Below are 16,336 nucleotides of genomic sequence, written 5' to 3' on the forward strand. Positions count from 1 at the left end.
AATTGAAACACGCTACACTATTTTTAAAAATTATTATTTCGTTTTGGTAAGTACCCTTTTTTACTAGCATGATGTTCTGTAAATTAAGATCATTTTTATTTGGAAACAAAATTTTATAATGGTACCCTGCCACCTTTAAATATTTAAATATACAAGAAATAGTCTTTGGCGACTACTTAAATAACATTTATAAATCATAAATAATGTTAAGCCAACAAGGCTATTGGCCAACGTTTGATGTATTCAAAATAAAGTTTCAATACAGATTAATGGTTTCAAAATGGAGGCATCTAATAGTTGTCCTACCACACCCCAACAAATATATGTTACCCAATAAAATAAGAAGACCCACAAATGGTCGCAGATCTTGCTGTATCCTTTCGATCACCACGTTCAACCTAAAAAAATAAAAGGAATAAGAAATTGGATAAGTTCTTAAGAACTTAATGAGTTCCTGGGAAAAAAATCCCATTAGAATTACTATCAAACATCAAGAAATAGGACTCAAGCTGACAAATTAGTTTGTCATATTTGGCGGATACATTACTTTGACCCATAGATCAACTGGAGGATACTACTATGACCATCCCATCCTATTGACGGATAGTACTGATTTCTATACTCATATATGACGGTCACGGGCACATCTACTCCATAAAACACACCATTTGCGTAGACTACCATTTATGATTGACAGACTTGCTATTTACATTTTCATGCAACGTACAGTACCACATGCACTTTTTTTCTCACGAACTCCTTTATACTAGCTTCTAATCCAATTTCCTGAAGAACCCATTTTTCTTGTATCTTCATATCCGCTCATCAGAGCTATTTAGCAAACATCTCCTTCATATCCTTCTAACTCCTCTCCTTATTTAAACATATAGGTGTTCCCTTACAAGACCAAGTTTTCACCAATCATGGTTTGCATCAAAGTGTCGTACCGGAGGCAAAACATTTTATCCTATATCTTTTTTATCATTATAAATAACATCCCTCTATTGCCTCCTTACACCAGTTTGGATACAAAGCTTGTGCACCAAGGAAAGAGTACTCATACCATGTATATATCAGGTTTTTTGGGTCTGTTTAACTGTATATAACCTTGCATGCACTGACTCAGTGAATATGTTCCCTTAAACATGAACACCAAATACAAAAGATTAAACGAATTAACGATGGTACCAAACTCAAGGTACAGAGGAACTCACCATAATACTTTACTCTGAGCTTTGTCTACTCTACTGGTTCATTCCCCTTAATACTGAGACCTTCTATCATTTCTTTAGCTAAAATAGTAATACAACTTCTTTTAACATAAAAAATGACCAAGTCTTTACTATATAACAAGAATCTATAGATATGCAAACAGTTTCTGGATAAAAGTTTCCTTCCTACCCAGTATTCCAAGAAATCCTATCAATCCTTTCTTATGTTAGCTTCTATCTATCTAGTAAAACTTAAAGAAAGGGTTAAGAATTTACCAGCAGACGACTAGTACAAAAGCTCTCCTAAGATTTTACAGTTAACACATTTGTTAGCAAAGAAGAACTCTCTTGGTTTCTTCAATGATAACAAAGTCTAGTGGAGAAGATGAATCAGAAATCCTCTATCCAATATCACGCTATCCTATTTATAGATAACTCACGTCCAAATCCCAATCAGAATTATTTCTAATTATTACTCGTTCTCGTACGCTTTCACTAATTAACCACATCCTACGAGACTCTCCATGTGTCCTAATTACTGACACATTGCCTCCACTAGGAAGCCAGGTGACTTAAACGTATCTCACAAGCTATCATACTTACTTTAGTAGTGACACAAAAACACGAGTGCTGATCTTATTACCAGGAAAGTGCACCTAATAAGGTCCTCGCCCTAACTATGATATCGCCATTAGCTAAAACTCGTCATCCTTCGAAGTGAAATTTCGCAGCATTGGCGAAGTTCTACGAAGTACTCTGTCACAAGGTTACACACCTTATCTGGTCTAAGTCTCGCAACTTAGGCGGTATTCACCAGCGTAGTCTCCCGAACCAATCCAATTTGCCAAACCAAGGTGTGATAGTTCTTGACAACATCCATAAATCCATCACATCCAAGCCTAGCAAGCATCTCATCTAGTTCCTTCAAGTCGACTCCAATAGTGCCCTAGGCTGGCATCTTCCACCCTATCACAACATCTATAGAAGTAGAAAGCTCAATGGCAGGGACCCATGCCAAGTCACCAATCTTAATGGCTTTCCACACTATTTATGGAGTGAATTGTCCTTATTTTTCCAACTCTTCACACTCTTCATGATGTGAACCCTCATAACAAATCACCCTAAGTTTTATGTTGTAAAAATCTTAAAGTTAAACTACCAATGTGGCGAAAAATGAAACTGGATGGCTAGATGGACAATTGAGTGATTAGTGTTATGGACATTGGTGGTGAATTGAAATCATTTGCTTTTATTGGTAGTGGCTTGCAAGCTACATTGTAATCATGTTCTTAATCCCAATTTCAAACAAGTGGCTTTGTAACTAAACATTTCCTTTACAACTTTGTACAAATAATAAGAAGAAGAGTAGTAATCAAAACATTTTTTAGAAAATTGGGCAATTAGATTCCATTACGAATATTCAAAGCACATATTTTTGAAGTTGATTATCCCATTCAAAATTCGTTTTGATCTACATTTTTTAAGATTCATTTATGTGATGTTAATATAGATGAGATTGCTGAGAACAGAAAAATCTGGATGAGTTTAATGGTGATGGACCTGGGAAAATTGTTGATTCATTTATAGCTTCCTTACGCTTTTATTTCACCTCGATTCTCGAAGGAATAAAGTAAGGCTACTATAACATTATTGCTAACTAGCGTAATCGTAATTCGATCATTATTAAGCAAAACTTGAATTTTTTTTAAAAGAATATATATATTGAAATAAATCTAGAGATCATGATTTACGTAATTAAAATCTCAACTTTAATGTCATTCACTATTAGCCCAAGTTTTAGCAATGATTTTAGTGTGAAAAGTGAATTAGTGTCATTATACATTAGTCAAGGATATACATACAACCTAATGTTTTTAAAAATTGCTTAAATTATCAATTTTTTATTTAATCGATTTAATTGTCAATTTAACAATAATTAAAATAATTTATTGAAAATAATAAAATCATATTAAATTATTGGTTTTTTATCTCGATTTTTAATTTTTTATTAGTTTTCAATGGTTTGTTAAATGATCGATTCAATCTTTTTATCCAAACTGATATATTAAATAGCTCTCAATTCAACTAGTTCGACCGACTAATCCCGTTCGATTCCAACAACTCAAATGGTTAATGGGTACCTAAGAAACATGTAATTAATGAATTACAATTGTTTAATTCAATAAAATTTATATATTTAATGCACAAAATCCTAAACTATTAATAACATGTTTGGTTACTAGTGTAATAACATAAAAAAAAATTTAATATATGCATTAAAATTGTTAGACATGAAAATTTAATCAGTACAAATTTAAATTTGAAATTTGAAAGATATAGGTCAGTTTAGCATTACTTCTTAAAAATACTTTTGGGACAAAAAAAAACATTTTTGAGATAAAAGTATTGCTAAACAAAATGCTTTTTAGCTTTTCAAAAGTACTTTTGGAACAAAAAATATATATTTTGCAAAAGTATTTTTTTTCCAAAAGCAGAAGTAGAAAATTTTGACTTTTACTCAAAAATATTTTTTGGCCCAAAAATATTTCTGAAAAATAATACTAAATTGGTTCATAATAAAACTCTTGAGAAAAAAATAATAGAACCTCCTCAAAATAAGTTATTCCTCTTATTATCACAAAATTTTCTAGTACGTTATATATATATATATTCAAGGTCTAAGTTATTCATTTAAATTTGAATGTTTGTTTTAAACTTAAAAGAAATATGTATAAAAGTATTACATTTTACAAATAAGTATTGAATCCTATGTTAAATAATGCATTTTGAGTAAGAAAAATTAAATTTAAGTCTTACAAATAATATTATTAAAGGAAACAATTATAAAATTTAAAAAATAAATTTTCATAAATCATAAAATAAAAATCAAAGACACTTTACAAAAAATGGTACTGCAAAACAAAGATACATAAACTAGGGTTAAAATTAACACTAATTTTCAGATATTTAACTCGTTCTTTTTGAGAAATATGAATGAATAGGTGCTAAAAGAGGATTAAAGTAAAAAGTTACAGTTCCACTAATCAAAGATCCACGGGTTTCTGCTACGTACAAATAATGCAATTACTATTGACCCACCGAATCAGTGAGGGTGGGGCCCTCGCCCTTTCATCCACGCCGTGATTCGTAGACATTATTACATCCATCACACGGCTCGTATTTGAACTGGACGCGCTTAATCATTAGTTCCAAACCCCTGCCACCAACCACTCAACACTCACAAACTTCATTTACATATTTAAAACGAAAAACAAAACTAAGAATTGATGAAATATATACAGAATAGTATTTTAAAAGTTTCAAAATACATAAATATCCTTTTTCGTTAACACGTAATGAAACACATGATTTGAAACTAATTAATAATATGTGAAGTGTGTACGATATTAAAATAAAAAAAATTAAATTAACTTGTGAGTAAAAAGAAATTTAAATACGTGAATACATCAGATTAATTTTCCTAATTGAATACAATTAGTTATCATATTCTTATCAATCTTAAGTTTGTATCGAGTTAATTTGTGACACCATCTCAATCAACAACATTATTTATAAGAAATCTTATTACACGCTTATATATGTGAAAATCTTATTATACACATATTTTTGGTTTTGTTATAATAAAAAGACTAAAGTCCCCTAAAATAGTATAACATGTTTTAATTACTAAATGATATTTTCGTAATTTCTATAACTGAGTTGGAATCCAGTTGACTCATGACACCAACTCAACCAATGACTTAAATAATAGTTTAGATATATATAACTAACAAAGATAATAAATTGTATATATCAAAATAAAATGTATAAAAAATTAAAATAAAATTTTGATTAAATGATAAATTTAAAATTTTATTAATTCAGTTAGTGCAAATTTAACTCCCAACATAAACATATTTTTAATCTAAAATAATGACGGAAGGAAACACTATGACTATCTTTACTTTTAAAAAATCAATTATTACACGTTTTAAAAAATTATCTTTTAAATTAAATAATTTATCAATTTAAAATAATTATTATATACTTACATTATCTTAAATAATATTATTACACGTTTTTACTTTCATGTTTTTAATTGTTTACCTGATATTCGGTCATGCTTTTTTTTTTAATTTCTATATTTTTTATTGAAAGCTGGCATTTATTAAAAAAAAAGGAAGGGAGAGAACATAAAACTATTGGAAACAAAAACAATAAATGAGAAATAAAAGCAAACAAAGAACAAACAAAAGAAAATTAAAAGCATACTAAAATCAATTGGTCAAAAAGCAAACCAAACGCTAGAAGAATCGAGAAAAAACCCAGTCTCTTTGTGCTAAAAATCACAACACTAAAGTTAGAAAAATCTCCTAATTTGGATTATATGACAAACGCTAGAAGAATCAAGAAAAAACCCACAGTCTCTCCGTGCTAAAAATCACAACACTAAAGTTAGGAAAATCTCCTAATTTGGATTATATGACAATGAGTGAACACCAAAGGAAAGAAACATGATGCCAAGCAGTATAGAAAAATTCTTGCTTCCAAAAGCTAATCCGAGAACAAATTAATCCGGCAGATCCACCCACCATATGTTGGCAGCAACAACTACTCCGACTTCTACTGAAATCTCCTCCACCCAGAAATGATCCATCCCTAAATTAAAACCCACGATAACAAGAAGGTGAGAAACCATGTTCTCTTCTCTATAACAGTGTTTGACAATAAAATTTGAGAAAAAGAACCGTTAATATACTTACCTTTCTTTATGAGAGCTGCGATTTTAGACCGGTCATCATGCATGGAGCAAAATCTTCTTGATTACAATCAAAGAATCTCCCTCAAACATCATGTACCTTAATCTAAGATCATTAGCGAAAGATACCATTTGGATAAACACCCTTGCTTCCACAACAAAAGCATTAGATACATAATGATCGAATTGTGTACTTGCCCCTAAAATTAGGCCATTCGAATCCCTCACCACAACTTCCGAGCAAGACTATCAAGAATGTACCCTATAGGCTGTATCAAAATTAACCTTAACATATAGTTTTGTCGGCGAATACCATTTCATTTTGTGATGTCCAACACGAGGACTACAAACTTCACCCAAAACTTGAACTTCCTTGTAATAGGAATAGATTAGAGACACCAAAGATGAGGCTGTTTGAACAACCACTTCATGATAACCTTTGTTCTGCAACATCCATAAAGCCCAAATCGCAATTAGAATGAGATTAACAGTATCCGTAGAATGTTTATTAAAGAGAAATGATAACCAATCAATAACATCAGTATTGTTGTGTATCACAGGCCAAGAAATATTTAGAGATTGCTACATTGCAACTGCCATCATACAATCGCAAACTACATGGGTAACAGTTTCTGGAATTGTATTGCATTTAAGACAAAACTTAGTCAAATAAATCCTTTTGTTGAATAGATTAAAAAGAGTAGGAATGTAGTTTTGACAGAATCTCTAGTTTATAATACAGATTTTAAGAGGCATTGTTTTTCTAACACCCCTAACTCGTATCTGTCGCCAAAACAAGGTTACTGAGCATTACCAGAATTTACAAAACAAATAAATAGATATTTCATATCATATAGCATTCATATCAGAAACCAATCGAAATCAAGCATAATGTCCCTTATGTGAGCCCTCGAAGCCCAAAATACACATTAAAAACAAGTCGGGACCAAATTGGGTATTTAAAGAATTTTTCGAAAAAAAATTAAAATTTCTCAATGGTGTAGAGGACACATGTCTGTGTGGCCAGGCCGTGTGTCTCACACGGTCAAGAGACACACCCGTGTCTCAGACCGTATGGGCATTTGAAATAGGGACACACGGCCGTGTCCCAGCCCGTGTCCAAACTTATGAGTTCTCTGACTTGGGTCACACGGCCAAGCCACACGCCCATGCACTAGGCCGTGTGAGCATATTGACTTGCATTAATAAGATGCAGGGGTTACACGGCCAAGCCACACGCCTATGTGCTAGGCCATGTGAGCATTCTATTTTGCACTAATTAAAAGATACAGGGGACACACGACCGTGTCACGGCTACGACAGACGCTCATGTCTCTACCCGTGTAGACAAAAATAGGTCATTTCCAAGCCACATTTCTCACCCAATTTGCCAACAACCTAACCAAACATTTTTGGACATTAACAATCTATATCAAGGCATTCAACCAAGCCAAAACCAAATTTTATACATTACATAACATCATGTATATTCAAGAATCCATACTTACCAAATTGATCAAAAACACATATTTGCATATTTAGACCAAACATACTATCTCAATCCAATCATTAATATGCCTATAATTATCCATCATTCAACCATACCAAGCACTCATTAAACATGATAAGGCCACTTATATAAATACATCATATTCAAGTCATTCAAATGGCTAATCACAACAAAACAATTGTATGCCATCATTGGTCAAATCAACCTATACATGCCATTATAACTAAAATTAATTTACTATATGTACCGAAAAGGGCTATTGGATAGTGTGAATCTGCTCCGACCAGCTTCCAACCAAATAGAGCTTCTGAGTTACTATAAAACAGGGAAAATAAAATAGAGTAAACATTTAAACTTAGTAAGTTTGTATAACATGGAATTTTACTTACCATTCAATTACATTTAAGGTAAGCATACAAAACATATTCCAATCAACTTGGCCAAAAGCCTAAACATATATCTTCAACACGTTAGCCATGTAAGCATATATAATAGCCCATCATCATGGATAAACAAAGTCATCAAGCAAGTTCCACATACATGTAACAATCATTTCATGCTTCAGTATATCAAGTAATATCATTTCCATGTACTTCATGTATATACGGGTAATAGTTCGTTTTATCTCATATCAAAACTTAACCCGTTGAACCATTTAAAATATCATTGGATACACGGGAAGTACACACAAAGTGTACAAAACTATAATCCATCAATTCATATTCAGGAATGCTCATACGAACATGTAAACGGGAAGCTCTTTCGAGCCATATAACGGGAAGCTCATGTGAGCTATATAACGGGAAGTTCAATCAAGCTGTATATCAGGAATCTCATAAGAGCCATAAATGGGAAGACTTAAGACAGCCATTAATCGGGAAGCTCGTGAAAGCCAAATATTGGGATGCTCATAAGAGCTGTGGTGTGTCCACGACACATGCAGGACCACAACCAAACCAAGAACCCTTAATGACATGTCATTTGTATCCATCAACTTTCTAAGGTTCAAACGGGACTTGGTACTTGTCGGATATGTGATCAATAATATACATGACATTTTATACAAATCACACACAACAATATTCAATTCAAATCATACAAATATACAATTTAGTTACACGAACTTACCTCGACAAGTGTTCGTAGATACACAGGCTACTAATATGATACTTTTTCTTTTCCTCGATCTAACTCCGTATTAGGTATACCCGAATCTATACGAATGAATTTAACTTAATTTAATATAATTCATATTCAATTCAATCCAACACACATCTTTGAAAAAATTACTATTTTCCCCTATACTTTTAATTAATTACAATTGTCCCTAGGCTCGGAAAATAAAATTCATACAATTTAATCCTTATTCCAAGCCTAACTGATTTTCATATATAACAATGGCAGCCCATGTATTTCATAAAATTTAGAATTTTTCCATGAATTTTTCATCTTTTCAATTTAGTCTCTAAATCATAATTTCATCAAAATTATCTTTACAAAAGTTGTTTATCTATCAACCACCTTTCATTTTCTACCATAAAAATTCATAATTCAACTATACTCATCCATGGAAAAACCCTAACACTTTAATCGTTTTGCAAATTAATCCCCGAGATAGCTAGATTAAGCTATTACGATCTCGGAAACATAAAAATTATTAAAAACGGGTCAAAAATGCATACCTAATTAAGCAAAAATAGCTTACTTGAACTCAACATCCATGGCTAGGTTTCCATGTATTTTTTTTAGGAAATATGATGAATATGATTATATTTTAATTATTTATTTCTTTTATCATCATTATTTTATCATCTTTCCAAAATTAACCTTTATAATTTCTTAATTTCCAATGATGAATAATCATCCTTATCTACTAACTCCTTTAAATGGTCTATTTGCCATATAAGGACCTCTAATTTTAAATTCCACAGCTATTTGATCCCTTTAGCTACTAGAACTCAACTTTTGCATCTTACGCAATTTGGTCCTTTTTATCAAGCTAGGCATGTAAACAGTAAAATTTCTTAACTAAATTTTTGTACGATATTTCTATCATGCTGTAGACCATAAAATAATATTAAAATAAATTTTCTTTCGACCTCGAATTTGTGGTCCCGAAACCACTATTCTGATTTCACTGAAAACGGGCTGTTACAATTGTTTTCCACAATTTTGTATAGAAACATTTATTTGGGTTATCTGTATCATGTCAACCATGGGAATGGTTCATATCTGAAGATGAGAACAGCAATTGATATCCACTACGCACTATGTATACACCAGTTGGATCACCCTTCTAAACAAGTACATCTTCATGAATAAATTCAGATAGTGGTATCGACAAATTTCTATCAACTTTGGCCTCCAAAAAAAGAGTACGAACCCTATCAATATCCCATTTATTTAAACCATGTTGCAGAAGGTCCTTAACCCAAAAAAATAGAACCATTAACATTCGTGTCTACAACCTTACATCTACTAGCTCCTAGAAGCCAACAGTCATTCCAGATGGAGATAGAATTCTTGTTTCCAACACGCCAACCCAATCCTTTTTCCAGCAATCCTCGCGAACTCTAAATGCTACGCCAAGTGTAACAACCCGATTTCCAGTGGTGTCAAAAATTACGATTTTGAAACGTCATTTCTATAAATTGTGTTCATAAATATTAATATTTAATATTTACAAGACTAGTATAAAAATATATTAAAATTTTGGTCTATAAAGTTTGTTTAATTGTTATTTAATTGAGTTTCAAGTGTAATGATCCTAAAGTAAGTGGTATTGAAAAATGCAGTCTCAAGACCTCGTTTCCATAAATCGAATCTAAAAATATTTCCTTTAGATATTTACAGATTTATATTATAGGTGAATTGATTTTTAGTTAGGGAATTTTGTTGAATTAGTGATTAGTCAGGGTACGGGCACTAAATTATAATAGTAGTAAAAATTCAATTTCTAATGATATTTTAATTAGAACTTGAATTAGGGACTAAAGTGGTAATAATACCACTTAAGTAATGATGTTGGACGGTAGGAAACTATGGTATAAAATTTATATGTTATAAAATTTATAATTTAATTATTTATAATGTATAATTTATAATTTATAAATGAAAACAAAGTAAGTGGAAAGGAAGAGATTAAACACCATCTTTCTCACTCCACCATTTTCCATAGCCAAAGAAACCAAGCTTTCAACTTAAGGGTTTCAAGCTTTACATCTTCAATTAGTTAGTTCAATTGATTTATTTTCTTGTAATTTTTATATTTTTTATATCCCGGGAGCTTGATTTAGCTAACTCTTGTGTTAATTTTGAAACTGCTAAAGTTTATAAATATTTCCATTGTTGAATCTTGAAGCTTTTTGTGTTAAATGGTTAGATTTAAAGCCTAGATTTGTAAAGTGAAAGTTGTTAGTTTTGAACATATGGACTAAAGTGTAAATATTTTAGTATGAATTTTCTACAATTATGAATAGTAGTGGGTTGTAGAAGTATGAAATTGAGAACGGTTCCGAAATCGAGGGTCAAATTTGAAAGTTATAACTATTTCGATTTTAGGGATTAAATTGAATAAAACATAAAACTTTAGAGAACATTTAAAAAATGAAATTGAGCTGATACATGTCTATAATAGGATGAAATAAGAGGGTTGAAATTGATAAATTGAACGAAATAATTGTATAGATGAAAAATTAGACCAAATCGAAAATAATCAAGGAAAAGACAATTGTTGAATAGTCCTTAAAGTTTCAACTTCTTTACTGTTTTAACCAAGTAAGTTCATATGGTAGGGTTATATATAATTGTAACATATTCTTGAATTATGAAATTGATTCTTGAATTAAAATTGTTTTTCTATGGTTGTAATTTGAATTATTTATAATTTGGTACAAAAAGGTGTGATATGGACTAAATCGTAAAGAAATGATAAGTTAATATGATGAATTACAATTTGATATATTTAATGAATTGATATTTGATTATGATTGATCGAATAGAACTGGTATGAATTTTGATTGATTATTGAGATAAAGGATTAAATTGAATAATTTGCAAAATATGTATGACCTTGAAATTGAATGTGATTTGAATAGAATTTAATATTATATAATTATTGAAATATTATTTGTAGCTAAAAATTACACATGGTCATTAAAAGGGAAAGGGAATGCGAGAGTTGACGATAGGTGACGCGAGCTTTCGGTTTGTATTTCTATGAATCGAAACTAACTTCAGTTAATGCATATTTATGATATATGCATTATATAGCATTAAGGCAAGCTATTAATAGATATTGAGTGAAAATGCTAAGAGTGGAAATGAATATCGAGACATGGACTGCATTGAATAGAATAGAAAGGTTTTGAAATGGTTCATGATTATATGAATTAGTGCGCATTTAGCTAAGTAAATTATATGATTAATGCCTTTGTTACATAAAGGGATATGAATCTTATGTGTTTTGGGCATAATGCTAAGTATATATGGAATATGAATGAAAAAGTTTTGAAGGCTCAAAGGTAAGACTTGAACTTATAAATGGTTTGGAATTTAGATTGGTTGAATGGTTCATGTTATAGAAATCTTAGTATGTATAAGTGTCATTTGGATGTTAATGGTTATGATGTGCACATAATACTTACGCTTGATGATTATATGATAGGTGTATAAGCTTTGTTAAATGTTTAAATTCATTTGAATGGTGATGATTGGATCTAGCTTGTGCTAGCATCTTGGATGTTTCATGCTTTAAAATTAAAGGTATATAAGTATGCATAAAGGCCAACGATAACTTTGGTTGTTGAGTTACGGTGACATGAAAGTCACAAAGGAATTGGCATATTAACATGTTGGCTATTAAAATGTTTTGTTTGAATGGTGTGGAAGACTTGTAAAGTATTATGTAATTTTTGTGTTTGAGGTGCCAATTGTAGCATATTGGTTTAATGAATATTTAGAAATGTTTTGAAATGTTTTTGTACTATATTGAATGGCTTTCATAAGCTCAAATTAGACTCAATTTTGTTTTTTATGCATTATATATGTAATAATAGCATGTTATATTGTATTGGAAAGTGTTAGATTATAAAATATGATAATGAGATTTAACATGAATAGCAATTGTGAAAGATTATGCATAACAGGTTATAATTCGGAAGGATAGTATGAAATTGGGACGAATTAATTGACTCGATTTGGAATATAATATGCTAACATGTTATACTATTGAACTAGTTATAGAACTTATTTAAATTGATTTGAGTGGTATAAACGATGTACTTAGTAGGATGTTTTGCATATGTGTAATTATTGAGTATTTTTATTAACTTATTCACGTTGATATTAAATTTGTAGAAATAACACTGAGTTGATTACTCAGCGTACAATTTGTTTTTTGTGCGCAAGTTAGGTTATATTCAAAATCCTGAATTTCGAGTTTAGCATCCAGAGAAGATCTCGAACTCGGAAATGTTGGTGTATTTGCGTTTTTTAATAGTTTGACATGTACCTATCTAGTTGAGTCGCTGTTAGTATATCTTTATGTTTATATGAATTTGAGTATAAAATTAGTATTTATTAAATGTTATTATATACTCATAATCAAGTTATATGAATTGTGATGTATATTTGTATATAAATTAATTGTAGTTTCCTTGGTAACAGATGTGACACACTGTAGCTCGGACATGGCGACTAGGTTGAGTATGTGGTGTTACACCAAGAATAAGATGGATATAATCCCAATCTAGCATTTAAAAAACCCAAATGAGGAAAATATTTATCTTTGATTACTTGACTCATAAGGCAACCAGGATTAGACAAGATGCGCCAACACTGTTTAGCTAAAAGAGCAATATTGAATTTAGCCAAATCTCGAAACCCCATACCCCCATGCAACTTCGAATCACAAAAAGCTGCCCAGGAATACCAATGCATACCTCCCATTCCCCCAGTTTTCTGCCACCAAAACTTGCACATGATAGATTCTAATTCTTTGTACATGGAGGACGATAATAAAAAACACTGCATCGCATAAGTTGGAATTGCTTGCAACATTGACTTAATAAAAACTTCCTTACCTCCCCAAGACAAAAATCGGACACTCTAACTGTCAATACACCTTTTGAAATGATTTTTAAAATGCTGAAAAGCTTCCCTTTTATGCCTCCTCGCCACAGTCAGAAGCCCAAAATAATTTTTAGAATTAGAAATAACCCGAACCCCTAAAACAAAGCCAATCTAAGAACAATATGCATCACCAAAATTTGCACTAAAATATATCAGAGACTTATAAAAATTAACTTTTTGTCCTGAGCATGCCTCATATTCACTTAAAATGGACTGAACATTACATGCACCAATGACAATGGCCTCGTCGAAAATAATGCTATCATCAACAAATAACATGTGTGTCAAGCATGGACCAGACCTGCCAACACGCACACCATCTATGAAACCCCCACGTTGAGCCAGTCAAAGCAACGATGAAAGTCCCTCCCCACATATAAGAAACAAATAAGGGCTCAATAGGTCACCTTGACGGAGTCCTTTAGTTGGTTTGAAGACTTCACTTACTTGTCCATTCAAAACCACCGAATAAGAAACCGAATGTACACACAACATGATCAACAGAACCCATTCACTACAAAAACCCATTTTTAACATCATTGCTTCAATAAAGTGCCACTCAACTCGATCATAGGCCTTGCTCATATCGACCTTGAAAGCAAAAGATCCCTTCTTTCCAAATCGCCTCCTCTTAAATGGATGAAAACTTCATAGGCAATAAGTACATTATCCGAAATGGATTAACCAGGAACAAAAGCGCTTTGAGTTTCATCAATACACAAGTCAAGAACCCTTTGAAACTGATTCACAAACACCTTGGAATGAGCACAATATTAGTCTAATTAACTTCATCCAAGGGAATATCTCTCTGAAGAACAGCCAGACAATAGGAAATAACACCATCACCAATAACATGCCAATACTTTTGATAGAAAATAGCATGATAACCATCAACTCTTGATGCCTTAACAAGAGATCCCTTTCACTGCAATCTGTACCTTTTCTTCCAAAAAAGTCATCATCAAATCAACATTCATTCAATCACTAATACAAGCAGCAACTCCCCCAACAAATTAGCCAAATCCCCTTAACCTGCTGTGGAAAATAAATCCTAAAAATACTATTTAGAAACCCCTACCATAACCTCATACGAAGTAACAAGAGAGTCATTCACATCTTCCAAACAATCTATAGTATTTATACATTTTCGATTGGAGGCAAACATATGGAAAAATGCAATATTACGATCTCTTTGCTTCAACCAATTTGCTCGCGCTCTTTGTTCCCAAAAAAGTTCTTCTTTGTCAGCTTCTAAGTTCATAGCCAATTTGACATCCATAATTTCTACCAGAACATCTTCAGAAGGGTCTGCTTTACTCAATTCAACTAATCAACCTGTGGCAAGCTTCATTTGACGTTGTTTATCCCAAACCATCTGAATCATCCCTAATAACCACATCAACATGAGAGCCCAAAAATTTTCGTAATTGAACATTAGAATCTTACTTTCAACCCATCGACAATCCACCCCGAGAACCCAAAGCAGGAACATCGATGCCAAAAAGAAAGCTTAATTTACGCTGAATTTCTTCCATGCATCGACCATTAACCTTCATTTCAATAAGAAAAATCATCTTGGGGTTATATTTTTTCAACATATACTGAACCTGCCGAATGTTCCGCAAATTCCCCAGTCCGCGGTTTCCCCAACTCGGGAAATTCATAATGGTTGATTGCTCTGCCTAATAGAGCTTGTCACTTTAGAATAAGTAGTCTTTATCGAATTAGCATTCATAGAAACAATAAAGACAGAAGATAGAACCCTTGCCCTTTTATTCTCATCTACCACCTCCATTAGTTGATCCTCATGAACAATGCCCATAACCTCCATACCCTCATGGTCTTGTACCAAATTATCCATAGCGTCTTCCTTCAATATGTGCAACCCCACCTAAATTCACCCCATACGTTTGTTGATCATATTCTCAAAGTCAAAAGTCGAGTTAACTCCAAGAGCATCAATATTTGGATTGAAGACAATACCAGATGCCAGACTAGACAAATTACCAACCTCTCGCAGCCAAATACAGTTCTGTGGTGAAGTCCGACGAGGGAACGCCCTAAGCGTAATTTTTATATTTTTTTTCTTATTCTTTTTGTTGTGGAGTTTCCACCTTTAAAAAATTGAATTTGATGGGGAGTGGATTAAAATTGGAAATGAAACAAATTTAATATAAGATTGGTGTTAAATAATTGAAAAAAATTATGGTAATAGATTTATATATTCCAATATTATTTTAAAGAGTAAGATAATAATATTTATATATTCACATCAAACATATAATAAATACAATATTAGGAATATTATTCTGGCGAGTTAAAAAATTAGTTCATAAATTTTGTTCCATCTTTTCTTGATTTAAAAATTCTAGCCACTCAATTTTTTTCAAACCAAATTTTTACTTTGCTAACTTCGTGGCTTCTTTAATAGTATATCATGGTTTTTATTTTCTTTAAAATTAGTGGTGATTTGAGGTCTAACTTTTAATTTTTAGTTTATAGTTATGTTATAGCATATATATGAGATTTGTCAAAAGAAAAAGGATGATGGAAACTTTTCTTGGAGAACCTTATCATAATAGATCATTATGAAAGTGTTTGTAAAATTGAAATATGAGATGAGGAGGAGGAGGATAGGCTATATAAGATTTGGCCTTTTGTGCATTATTGATGAAGCGGGTATTTTCGGCTCTTAATAATGGCTTCTTAGTTAAGAGTTTATCA

The sequence above is a fragment of the Gossypium hirsutum genome, chromosome D10, assembly GCF_007990345.1.
Source record: "Gossypium hirsutum isolate 1008001.06 chromosome D10, Gossypium_hirsutum_v2.1, whole genome shotgun sequence".
Taxonomy (NCBI): Eukaryota; Viridiplantae; Streptophyta; class Magnoliopsida; order Malvales; family Malvaceae; genus Gossypium; species Gossypium hirsutum.